At 39.5% G+C, this 12,647-nt stretch overlaps 1 protein-coding gene across 4 annotated transcripts in view; it reads right to left on the reverse strand.

Annotated features, from left to right (window-relative positions):
- Window positions 1-12,647, reverse strand: part of fgf13a (fibroblast growth factor 13a) — a 98,950-nt gene that overhangs the window by 83,476 nt on the left and 2,827 nt on the right. The gene's annotated exons all lie outside the window — the stretch shown is intronic.

Below are 12,647 nucleotides of genomic sequence, written 5' to 3' on the forward strand. Positions count from 1 at the left end.
CAATTTCCCAGAGTTCAATGTGAACTCTCCACACCCAGATATTAAATGTACAATGATAAAACAGAGAAAAGCAGCAAATTCTCACATTTGTAAAGTTTAGCAATTTTGCCTGGCTTAAGCGGTTGATCAGTTTTTTGTCAATCGACTAATTGATTAAGGGACTATTTTTTCCTTTTGAACCACACACATACACACTCACAATGATACATTCATGCTGTATATAGATCCATATATGCACAGTGCAGCACACAGAAGACTATCACAATACAGACACGAAAGAAAAATCAAATCTGGGCTGTAAACAAACACCAGATGCCTTCCATTCAGAGTACAGCCAAATACATGGTAGCCAGTTCTGCTGTTATGGATTACTGTTAGCTCACTGACTGCCATCTCTCTCTCTCTCTCTCTCTCTCTCTCTCTCTCTCTCTCTCTCTCTCTCCATCTTGTTACCCTTCTCTCTCTGCACTGCAGTGTAGGCAGAGACTTGTCTCCTCTAATTACATTGAAAATGATGTGATCATTCACCACAGTGAATTTCTGATGACATCTGACAAAACAAAAAGAAAAGTTTGTCAGGTAGGAAACTGAATCACACTGCAGTCCAGCTAAAGGTCTACTGACTGTGAGGTTAGGTTAAGGTTTGTGGAACTACATCATCAGTGTAAATTTTCAACCATTTTCAACCATTACTACAATATCAAGTATTAATTGCAAACACAGCTAGTAAAAATGTGATTCTGTGAGGCTAATATTTTTAATTCTATAGTTTGTATCAGAGATGTGTGGAAACAAATGCTTATGCTAACACATAGCAGAGCTAATAAAAGGATGTTTATTGTTACTCTGTGTCAAGACTGGAACGTGCTTCTCCAGGCAGTATGTTTGTAGAAGTTAGCATCTCTGTTGCTTTTATATTGTTTACATGTGTTTTCTTCTCTGTTTTGGACCCACCTCCTGACAGGAGTTGGATCAACCAATCACCTTGCGTGACGCTCAGGTCACCACATGTTGAGATTTGAGAGGTGTACAGTAACTCACGGTTACCCATAACACCTTTGTCAGCATACATCCACAGACAAGTTTATCTGTATCTTTGCAGAAGCATAATTCCAGTCTTAGTCTAGTCAAATCATAGCAGTCGTTTGTGCCCACGTGAGCTACAATATGTTGGCTTACCTTGCTAGAGAGCTAAAAAGATTGCAGAACTTTTTTTTTGTTTTCTGATTGTGGAGCTGTTTCGGTGGAGGGCCTACCAAAAAAATGAGGAAATACAAGCTGTAGGTAAACAAGAGCTCTGCTGTCCACTGGATACATATTTTACATCACTTGGTGGATAGTAAAAAGAGTTTTTGGTGGCAAGTTGTGGCGATAAGACTCATCACAGAAAACTGGCCAGACATGTCATCCAATGAAAATACTGTATCTAGTACTGTATCAATGTAGATGCTATATTTAGTTGCAAGTACTGTATCATTGCTTTGTATCAACCTAAAACATAAACGATGAATATTAAGGTTTTGGTCTTGGTTGGCAGAAATACTAATTTCACACTGACAGCATCATCAATCGATCAGAATGCCGAGCTCATTGAGAAAAAATGTGTCCTGTCTCATTTTTAATAAATTCTTCCTTTTGCTTTTACAATGCCATCACTATCACTATCACTATCACTATTAGTGTCTTGTATATACAGTAGCCTAAACCTTGTTGCAAATCAATCTAGGAAAAGTATGAAATATGAGAAAGGTGAGGGGAAGTGGGTCCACCAAAAAAGGACATTATAACAATTGATTACATTGAACCCACTAAATAGCATACAGTTGATATGTTAAATTGTAAGACTGGAATACATTTTAAGACAAATACTAGTGACTGAGTGCTGTAATACACCTCATACACGTCAGGTATCAAAAACACACCAACATGCTCATGCACCAAACCACAGATAAACTCAGTGTTATATGCAAACCACATTGTTTACAATGCCCACCACACACCACTCACTCAAACAGACACTGCCAAACCCTCCGCTAACACCACCCCAGAGGACCGCCCATTTACTGTTGCCTTCCCACCCTATAAAATCAAGTGTGTCTCTCCATACGGAGTCTCTCTCTCGGGCTCACAGCGTATGTTTGTGTGTGTGCATGTGTGACAGCGTTCACAACGCTGCAGCCCCCCGGCGCATCAAGACCACATGGAAGGCACCTTGGTATCCACCCCCCATGACTGACGACTCCTGTGCTTATTGGGGCTTTGTTGCCGTGGCAGCGTCTCATTATGTAAATGATGTCTCCCTGATGAGAAGAAGGCAGGCGCAGCCATGATGTTCGCTGCTCCAGACTGTGTAAAATTGGCTTCAGGAACCAGTGAAGGATCGGTTGCTATATTTAGCTGTCATCTTAACAATGTCTTTCTTCCCTATTCTTTCTCTTATCCTCGAAACAGAAAGCCCTCTCACATGTAACACTTGCTTCGTCATTTTCACACAGTGAGTACTAAAATATTACAGAAATTAACACACAGAGGCATATAAAGGCACACACCCACATTTCATTTGAGAGGTTGACATTTACTACTTCAGGTTTATATATATATTTATATATCTGAATTTCTTTTATCATCTTCTCCCTGTTGAATTTTGTTCCAAATGTATTACCCTTCCATTCTCTGTCCTCATCAGTGCTGAATGAAAGAGCTTTCTCTGAGGAATGGTACTAATGGCTTTCTGCTATATATCATCTTTCATATTCCAGCTTAAGAGAAGCCAATACTAAGTGCCTCGGTCATTCCAGATATTAAACATGTCCCAAAGACGTGACTCTATACAGTGCGTATATATAACGTTAAATTAGGTGCATTGTAAAATGCCTAAAGGTCTTTCAGCTGTCTCTAAAGATGTTAGTGATTATGTCCATCTTCATTGGTAATCTAATCCACACTAATATATAGTTTGTGTTGACCTCTCCTACCCGTCAGTCAAGACACCTGGAAGCTCGAACAAACACACTCCTATTTCCTGCATCCTCAGCCTCTAGAGACTGTGTCCATATCTTAACTCTAATGAAACAGCTATTTTGAGTGAGTGACCCAGAGATCAATACAGTCAATAGTATTAACCTCCAGAGTGCATGCAGCTTGGTGAAGGTAGGGGGGTCTGTCAAGACCTTAATTAATGAGAAATGGCTGAAATTGCTTACTCTTCCTCACGCTTAAAACTCCTGCTGTACAGCAACTACATCCTCTTGTCCACCCAACTCACCAGCCGGTTACATAACAATGCTAAATCTTATCTCCTATAAGAATGACTTTCATATGCTACTATTAGGTATTAGCAATAACATTTTGGGGAAAACTTAATGGTGCTGCAAAATGTTAACTGCAAGTGTTTTTCAGTTGTTTTTTTCGGTTGGAAAAGGGTTGTGGTCCTGGTCAAAATACTAAAAACTCACACACTACTCCCTCCATTTTCACTGAAGGATTCAATAGCACTTAATCACTGATTAGCAAATTTGTTCAATACACACATTTCTGGCCAACATTTACATTCCCACAAAACCTGATTTCTAATACAAAATACTTATATATGAATGTGGTTTACAGGTGGGGCTGCAATGAAAATGAGGTGTCTACAATCCGGGTGTCTGATCACGAGTCCAAGCCATTCCAGTGTATATAAAATATGTTTGACAACTGAATAGCTCTGCTTTAAGAAAATCTAGCTTGCATCACAGCTTTCCTTTATTGTTTTGTACAGTGTCCCATTGTGTTTGTATAATATCCATGGAGACAGGATTTGGACAGTTTATCTTTTAGAGACACGGTGCACCAATGCAAAACAACTAGATCTTTAAACCTGTACCTGCTCTGCTCACTCCTCAATGACAGTGTGGATATCATTAACTGAAACTGCTGGCTGCTGTTTTGTTGGTGCTGCCACACACTTCACTTACACTCAAAGCTGTGTGTAAAGAAACACTTTCAAGGGTTTTTAAGAAACACAGTTGGCCGTTTTTGACATTTGGCATACCCAGAGCACCATATGTTACAACAAACAATGGAACAGGCTTCATAAAGCCATTACCAGCCCGTTGAAAAATACCTTTATCATCCTCAATCTACCAGTCCATAAGGTCAGCTCAGGACTTCCCTTCTGCTTTCCACAGTGATGTTTCTTCTCATGGGCAGTGAGACCTGCTGAGGTGATGCAAGCTGATGTGAGGCCCTGTTTGTAACTTGCTTGTGGAATGAGCTGCAGGATTGGGGAAGAGCAAGAAGTGGGTAATCAAGTTAACTATTCTCTGCATGTGTGCAGAAGAGATGCTGGTTCGCTGTTCTGGTGTCTTCCTTGTGAATCATCGGCATCGCTACACAGACTTCAGCCTTGCTCAAAGTTAAGAAACTGCCAATCACTAATCTGCATTCTGCTCAAACCAGAGGCAATCATTTGCCCTTACCATCAGCACTACAGAGCCCTGCTGGCCAGTTAGCCGCTGTCTCCCAGGCCTGCTCTGTTCCAGCCTGTAGCTCCTGTTTATTACCACTGGTCCAGCCTTATCACCTCCCTTCCTTACCTCGCCTTAATCCCCTTTATAATTTTCACCAACTTTAATTAGTTCATGTCCAGAGAAACGATTAATCCCAAGCATGATTTAAAATATAAAATCCAGCAGGCCATAAAATCTTTGTACACTACATGATTTTGAGACCTTGACTTCGCTTAGAAGTATTTCACTGGTGACATGGTGACCAGAAAACGCCCCGCTCTTCAATCTTTAACTCACAATAATTCTACAGTAGGGTCCTTCAGTCCCACCAGGCTCTGTGCAGGTTGTCTTGGATGATGACTGCAAATCATGGCTTCTACAATGACCTTGGAATACTGTAATTGCTTCTGTGACCTCTTTGTGCCCTCAGCTCTCTGCAGTGCCACACATAAGTAAGGGTTTCACTTCTGTTTTTGCAATATGTTTTACAAAAAACATATTATTCTAGCCTGAGGCATACATGATGAAATGTTCTTGCTTGCAATTTATGGTACAGCAACTCATGCCTTTACAAAAATAACCACTTGAAGTTTTTCAGACCTTCAGTGGTCCCTTATTGTGTTTGGACATAAACGAAGAAGACATCTTTGGTGTTTAGCTCCTGTAGAAGTGCATGTGGCACATACTGTACACAATCTGAAAGCGAGCTCACGGTGGTGTGTGAAGGCTTAAAGACAAATGAGTCAGTGCTGCTACATGCTCAGTTGAACAGATGAGCTCTTTCCTTCATCTCAGATGGGCTAACAGTATTTGATCTGCAGTGAGCCCATTAGCACTCAGAGTTGGATTGTCACACAGCTGGCAAAGGTATTATATGGGGACAAACTGATTCTGCCATTTGTCATCTCCTCTATAAAATGAGTGTAAAAAAAGAAACTAGATAAAGCCATTAAAGTGTGCTCTCCCTTTAGAGCAGCAGTGGAAAGCAGACCAGATAAAGACATACTTTAGGACCATTTTCTACTGACATTTTTGTCCAATTTAGCAGATAATAAGCCATTGGAAAAACATGTCATGCCCTCAGCTTCCCCGTCCCTGCACCAGATGAAGACTGCTAACAACTCAGCTTCTAGGTATTAGAATTTATAGGAAAGGGTTAGTATGACCCATAGAGCTGATGTCAGTATAAAGACATTGTTTTGAATATACAGTGAAAAGCCCACTGAAATATTTCAGTGTTCTGGCCCTGTGGAGAGACATCACTTATTGTTATCAAGGCAGTTTGACAAACATAACCACAATTATGGGGGATTATCTTTAGATGGGATTAACTACTGTAGCATGGAGTGCATTTCTGAAAGTAAAATCGCAGTAATCCAAAATCCACAGGTAGTAGATAATCCCACACCTATTTGTCAGAGATCAGATCTGTACCACTATTTTGATTGAAGAAGACTGAAAAATTCAGGTGTAGAAATTAGATTATTATCATGCGCAATGTTCAACATGAGTGAACCACAGATAAATCTGAAGCAGGCAATAGAAAATCATTTTATTACATTGCTAAGTCGGTGTTTGGCTGCACTAAACCCTAAATCTATGCATCGTATTATTGAAAGAAAACATTTTGCATACAATCATTTCAAAATTATGTTTTGTGTATCAGTTTATATCATGAGTTTTGGCTTAGCATGAATGTGAATGTCAAAACAAAATACTCTTTCTTTTCCCCCACAGCTACAGTGTCACTAATACACATTTGAAAACACATTTTTAGATGGCTGGTTTGTTAGATTACACTAATACATAACCACGTCTGCTGCCGTGTCTGTGTATTCCAATGTTTGCGACACAGCAGTGAGATTCAGCAGAGAGCCAGATGTTTTAACATTCATGGCCATTTTGTTAACGAGGATTAAAACCCTTCAGTCCCTCTGAGTGACAATATTTAGAGAGGAAGCCAAATGACATGACCAACTTAGAGGAGTATTACCACATCAAGAAATGACAAGAAAAAAAAAATTGCAAAGAACAACACTGAGGAAGAGAAAAAACTATGCAGGGAACCAGTGACACCAGTGACGTGTTTTCACTGGCTTTATGGCCTGGCAAATTACAACCAGAGGCAGGCATATTCCAGAAGGCACTGAGGGGACAGCTCATAAAGCCATTCACCTCAAAAGACATGCAGCTCTGTGGATTACCAGCAGCAAGCTGACTAATGCACCAGAACAGTCAGGTATTTAGAGATTTTAGGGACAGAACACTTCTGGCAGTGATGACGTAAGACAGAGCGTGATTCCATTTCAAAGTCAAGAGAAATTAATAGGATGCCTGGACATGTTGGCACATATATTTCACCACTAACTGATCAATAACTAACCACTTCAAACTTTGGCATAACCAACTCCAACGATGTGGTTGGCATACTTAAAAGAACACATCTTTTTTCTCAAAGAAACAAATTGCACAAAATCCCAGAGAACACAACAGACTGGGAACCAATGCTGCACCAGTCACAGGACACCCCGTGTCACTCAGAAACCTAAGCTGACAGAGGAATTGAAGAGAGGGGCTCTCAACATTCCCAAACAGTGATCAGCGTGCAAGTCAGCGATAGAGAGTGGCAGATCTCTGATGCAAGACGAGTCAGTTTCCTCCAGGCAGTGTTGCCGGATCTGCGTCAGTATCAGGAAAACATCTGACAGCGAACAACTCCACCACCCTGACACCACAAATACTTCCAAAAGAATGTGTCCTCACAAACCCCAGTGTTTACATATGGCAAACTGTTTTTGTTGTGTTTAATATATTGTTGGGAATATAGAAATGACTTGTACTGTAATTGAGTACTGTAACTTTTCATTTACTTGAACTTGAAAGTATTTAAAGTAAGTAGCATGTTTTTACTTGTGATTTTTATATAAAGCTTGTTACTGAGTTAAATCTACACCATGCCACATTTTAATTTGTGCTCCCATACCCTTTGCATTGGGAAATCATGATAAGTTAGTCATGTGTTAAGTTAGTTGTTGTAACAAGTGGTGGTCTGAAATGTTCACTGTTTAGATTATACAATCACTAAGAAGGATATAAATGAAAAAAGCCTGAACTGAATTTTGTAATAGTATCTTAGAGAAAAAATAATTTTAAGCTGACCCTGTCAAATAGGAGAAAATCCTGTGAGCTTGCTGGGTTCAAGATTTATTTGGAATAATTTTCCCCACCCTGGGATTAGAATATGAGGACCCCCACATGAAAATCTCCGACACTACCAGTTGAGCTCACACACCAATGTGACTGCGCTAGAAACTGCATCGCTGTAACCTGTCAACATATGCACTGTGGGAAACATACATTTAATATTATACAGACATCTTTTCATATTAGTAACTTTACTTCTGTATTAACTTTCTACAAGTATTATTATTATTATTATTGCTATCATTATTATTACTATTATAATTTTATTAATATTAATATTATTACCACTACCATTACCATTACTATTACTTTATATCTCTATGTGGAACTTGCACTGTGCTACTCTATGTTCTCTTTCATCCTGCTCTCTCTCTCTCTCTTCTTCCCCCCTCTCTTTCTCGCTCAACCCAACCGGTCGAGGCAGATGGCCGCCCACCCAGAGCCTAGGTTCTCTTCGACTTTCTGCCTGTTAAAAGGGAGTTTTTCCTTGCCACTGTCGCCCTGAGATAACTTCTGTTATGATTTGGCACTTTATAAATAAAACTGAATTGAACTAAAATTCCAGCAAAGTACTTGCGCATATACTTTTTCCGCCACTGCAGATATCTTTCAAACATTCAGTTAGCTGACGGTGCAGATATTGACTACATATGAAATGATGTCATAATAATTAAACAATGGTCAAATCCTACCCTGACCACATGCTATTCAAAGGGGCTTCTCTGAGATCCAGCCATTAGATTGAAAGATTTTGACGACACTTTAGACAGTGTGTGGTTTTTGCCAATGAGATTAGAGCAGGTGTCAGTGTTGTGGAGGACAGAGCTGCCTGCATTTTGATTAATGAAGCAGCCCCAAACTCATCTCTGGGCATCTATTGATTCAGTTCTGTGGCTGGCCTTGCGCTGAATTAATCTGCCTGCAAATATGCAAGACTTATGCCTTCTGCTCCACTCTGACCTGCAATTGGAGGCGGACATGAATCCACTGGCTGACACTCACACCCGAGAGGGGAGTCTATCAATGCACTGCACTGAGGTGAAGTGTAAGGAGAGTGACAGAAGTGCAGTCAAAGTTATTTGCTCACATGAATGTGGCATTTATGAACTATCTGCAAGAAATACATACGGGGAAAGGTGATCATGAAACTATACATGTTGGCTTTCTTAAACTGAAAATCTAAAATGTGATGGAGTCTATTAGATTAGATTGTATTAATGTCATGACAAACAGTGGAAATGTCTGCATAATTGATGCACAATACATCAATGCAGCACGGTAGTGGGTCTAAACAAGAGTTCATCTAGCTGAGTTTTCAGGCTCTGGAAAGTTGTAAAGCTGAGAGAGCGTGTACGTCATGCTTTGACACTTTGTCTGCACAACTTAGCTTCACAAGGACAGGGGGAAACTAACACAACGTGATTCACTGGTGTTTATATTGGAGCTCCGCTACACACCACCTCCTTCTACCTCATCATGTCTCTCTCTCTCTCTCTCTCTCTCTCTCTCTCTCTCTCTCTTTCTCTATCTCTCTGTCTCAGCATACTTTCTGTTTTCACATGTACTGCTACAGACAAAAATTGTCCTGAGCTGCACAGTTTTAATGGCATGTCAGTTTTTGATATGATTACTACTTGAAGAGAAAACATATTAATTCAATATCATTTTATTTGGAGGAAAGTAACTGGAGAGAGTTTTATTCCCATCTATCCAATTTCTATTCTGTTTGTCAGCCTTTTCTAATGAAAAATAAATTATTGTGTCAAAGAACTTTTGGGGGTTTCTGTCATTAAATTTTCAAGATATGCTGTAGTTATGGATTATGTTCAATCAATAATCAGCTTTAGTTGGGTGTACATGTTGAGAGAACTTGATATGAGGTAACTGAAACAGAAAACGTAATTAATAAGTAGACACAAAACATAATAATGATTACATACATGCATATGTAATTTTAGCAGCCTGGTAAATTAGCAGAGAAAGCTGAGACAATCTAGACGATTGAGACTCCAAAAAGTAATTTCAAAATGATGAGGGTAAATGAGAGAAAATAGGGGTATCAGTTCTGTTCTGAAAAACAGGGCAGTCAGAAGCTTCTGTAGGCCAACAGCTTGCAGAAAAAAAGCTGTGGAGATGGCAGGTGGTTCCCTGAAAATTGCCAACGTTGGCAGGGTTAGTACTGATTTTCCCCCGTGCAATTCCCTACTCTTGTGCCATTCAAGTCTCTGATGGAGGGCAGTTGGCACCAAGTGACCCTCTCAGTGATGCAGATAGTGAACTGCAGTTTTGTTTGTTTTTTTCCTAAAATTGGAAGGCAGCAGAGCCACGCCAGCTTTTGGCTTTCGGCTGTGCATCTATAAAACTAGACCACGCTTTGTTGAGCATTCTTGGTTAAGGTGAAGATGTATTTATCTCATGTGAGAGTTCTGGAGACGGTGCTGCCCTATGGGTTAAATGAGTCAGCCATTCACACATGCCATTGATTTCCAATGGGAGATGAGAGAGAAAGTTGCTGTGGAGGTTAATGTTGAAATCAATTCTTTTGAGCATATTTTGCTCACTGTATTGTCAGCAACAGCATGCCAGACTGTGTCTGTCCTGTAACTGGTGTTTTGTTTTGTTTGAGCTTTATGAGTTTGTTTCGTTTCATTTATTTGTCAGACAGCACATACAAAAAACATTAATCACATACAATGAGAAGGGATGCTCTGTACCAGATTTAGCTACTGTGATGGAACAATTGATGTGAGCTGTCTACTCAGATGAAGAAGATCCAGAAGACTCTGGATGTCTTATATAGCAATGTTTAATGAAGCTCGACCAAAGAGACAGTGATATCAGCAGTACAAGGTGAAACCCAGTGCAGTTCCAGAACCAATTCTGAAAATCTCTTCCTGTTCCACATTTATCCCTTTACTGGCCATATGATGTCTACTATGTTTCCCTTAATGGTTAGAAACCTTTAGCCTAAACATGTGTGCTTCTCCTATTGGAGGACAGACAGTAATTTCACCTACGTTCTTACTAGAATTAACGGGACATCTGTATGCATTCCTCAGGCAAATAAGATAGTGTCTCTGTCAGGAAGGAGGCAAGAGCTACTATCAGAGACCTTGGGGTTGCCTAAGTAACGTCCCTGCCTGTAAGTGAGATGTTTTCCTCCCTAGCCTGAACTGACAGAGGCAGGAGATTGTATAGTGAACTATGGCAGAGAACATATAGTGGACAGTTCCTTTTTAGGATTGTAAGTGACTCCTAAGTGACTATAGCTATGTTTCTGTCTCTTATCTGTTGACCATATCTCTACATATGGGTAAATAGCTTATTGATGTGGCTCTTACACATGTAACATGAGAAATTCCATGACAGCTACTAGCTCTGCAGTCCCAGGACAGTCAATCTAAAAAAGTAATTTTCAAAATGATCAGGATACATGAGATGAAATAATTGTTGTAATCTCTAAAATTGAGAAGTTTAATGGAGGGGGTTCCTGTAGATGCAACATTATTGTACAGTAAATTCATCATCATTAACATCAAATAGGAATATAACTAAACATAAAACCAAGGCCTGTTATGTAATCTTAACCTCAAAGTTTTAACAAAGCGACTAAAACAAACATGACAAACTCTGATATACATAGCAAAATGACATTTGCTTATTTTTAGGTCTATATAGGGTATGTGTTTTTGTCAAGTTTGTTGGTTATAATTTATTAACAAATGAATTACAGCAGTTAGTGGTAGAGTGCTGCAACAACAAGAAATTATATAATTTTTGATCATATATAGTCCTGAGTGGAGTTAGTGCAGTCTCTTATAGTATAGTACCCTATGATAAGGTAAAATATTCTTATCGCAATGGTTCATTATCCATTAATAATTGACCTCCAGCCTGCTAGTCATTCTGGAGGATAATAACTGCATGGCCTATAAATGTAGTACATTTAAAAACCAATTAAAGAAAAGTTTTTGCACACAGGCTATATTTAGTGTCTCTATAGTGTCATCAATACTGTATGTACCACTCATAGTAACATCAACAAGCCATGTCAGCACTTATAGCAGTGCTGCCAAAATAAGCCAATTAGGTTTATTGATTTGTTGTGAACACCTTAAACAGAGGGAACCTGACAACAAGGAGATCCAATTGAATTGCTATACTGTAAATAAAAAGGATGCAACGGGCAAACTGCCACAGTAAATGTAGGCTGTTATTATATTACAGTCAGGAGAACCATGTTTATTCATTGACCATAATAAATATCTTTAGGATAGAAAGTCATTAATCCTGATTCCAATAAAGGCTAAAAAGACATTGGGCTACAGTCTGATTTTTGAGGGGGCATATGTGTGGAAACAGATTTACTGACGCAATACAGCTGCGTCACTGTTAACCACCATATGATTAGATTATTATTGATTATGTAATTGTTTAATAGAAAAAGAGCAACAAGACAAAGGTGCAGTAATGTGTGCCGGTGCGTAAAGTGTCGTGCACATCCCCGGTGTGATTAGTCCCGCCAGGTTTCTCTGGCAACCCTGTCTCGGCTCTGTGTCCAAGGCAATTTATAATCAATTTACTTCCTTTATTCCTGTGATGTATAAAGGACCTGCTTTTTAAGCCATAGGTCATGAGCTCATAAGCTCAGACCGTAAAGGCTCCGCGCTTCATGGTTGTACAGATGTGATGAGAATGTGCGAATCAGTATGCGGATACGGTGCGAGCGAGAAACACAAAGGGACATTTCAACAGGATGCCAGTGACACAGTTGGACATCACTGTCATTATTTACACATTGTAATGTTTACTTTCAATGTAAAAAACCCCAAACATTTTATTTACAATCTGAGACACTATCCATTCGTTTTGTCTATTTGGCCCTCAAGATCACCAAGTCAATGCAAGTAAAGCATGTGATCTCAAACCAACACATCGTGCAGCATATAGGCC

The sequence above is a fragment of the Siniperca chuatsi genome, linkage group LG8 (assembly GCF_020085105.1).
Source record: "Siniperca chuatsi isolate FFG_IHB_CAS linkage group LG8, ASM2008510v1, whole genome shotgun sequence".
NCBI classification, from domain to species: Eukaryota; Metazoa; Chordata; class Actinopteri; order Centrarchiformes; family Sinipercidae; genus Siniperca; species Siniperca chuatsi.